Here is a 1,126-nt window from a genome sequence, read left to right on the forward strand (position 1 = left end):
TGGTATGTACTCACTAATAAGTAGTCATTAGCCGAAAAGGTACAGAATTTCCAGGATACAATCCACAGAACTCAAGGTTAACAAGCAGAAGGTTGCAAGTGAGGATGCCTCAATCCCACTTGGGAGGGAGAAGAAAGCAACCACAGGGGATAGGGGTGCAGAAGAAGAGAACAACCTGGGTGAAAGAGGGGCCACGGTTGGAAAACAGAGAAAATGATCAGCCACTGGAAGCGGGAAACAGAACTGAAGCCATGAGGGCCAGCAGAAACAAATAGAAACAGGCAACCTCAGAAGGTAGGAGGAGAGACCCCATAGAACATACCAGAGACCTGGGAAGTAAGAGGCTCTCAGGACTCAAAGAGAGGGACCTTAGAATAAATGTCCAACAGTGGGGAAAGGGAACTTGTAGAGCCCATTTCCAGTAGAAAAACAAGGCATCAAGTGGAAGGATGAGGTTGCCATCCCACAGTCAAAAACTGACCCAGAATTTTTCCTATCTAAAAAACCTGCAGGGACACAAAAGGAGAAGAGACTGAGGGAAAGGAAGTTCAGTGACTGGCCCAACTTGGGATCTATCTCAAGGAGAGGCTCCAAGGCCTGACACTATCACTGATGCTATGGTGTGCTTACAGACAGGATCTTAGTATGGCTGTCCTTGGAGAGACCCAGCAAGCAGCTGTCTGAGACAGATGCAGATACTTACAACCAGCCAAAGGACTGAAGCTGGGACCCCGTGATCAAATTAGGAAAAAGCTGGAAGAAGCTGAAGGGGAGGGCAACCCCATAGGAATAGCAGCAGTCTCATCTAACCTGGACTCCTGAGATCTCTCAGACACTGAGCCACCAACCAGGCAGCATACATCAGCTGATATGTGGTCCCCAACACATATACAGCAGAGAACTGCCTGGTCCAGCCTCGATGAGTGAAGAAGCCCCTAACCCTAGAGAGACTTGAGGCCCCAGGGAGTGGGAAGGTCTAGTGGGATGAGGGTAGGGACATCCTTTTGGAGACAGAGGAGGAAGTATGGGATAAAGTATTACCAGGACAGGATAACAACTGAATTGTAAAAAAGATTTTAAAATGAGAAAGAAAGAGAGAAAGAAAGAAAGAAAGAAAGAGAGAGAG

The sequence above is a fragment of the Grammomys surdaster genome, unplaced genomic scaffold (assembly GCF_004785775.1).
Source record: "Grammomys surdaster isolate TR1022 unplaced genomic scaffold, NIH_TR_1.0 123698, whole genome shotgun sequence".
NCBI lineage: Eukaryota > Metazoa > Chordata > Mammalia > Rodentia > Muridae > Grammomys > Grammomys surdaster.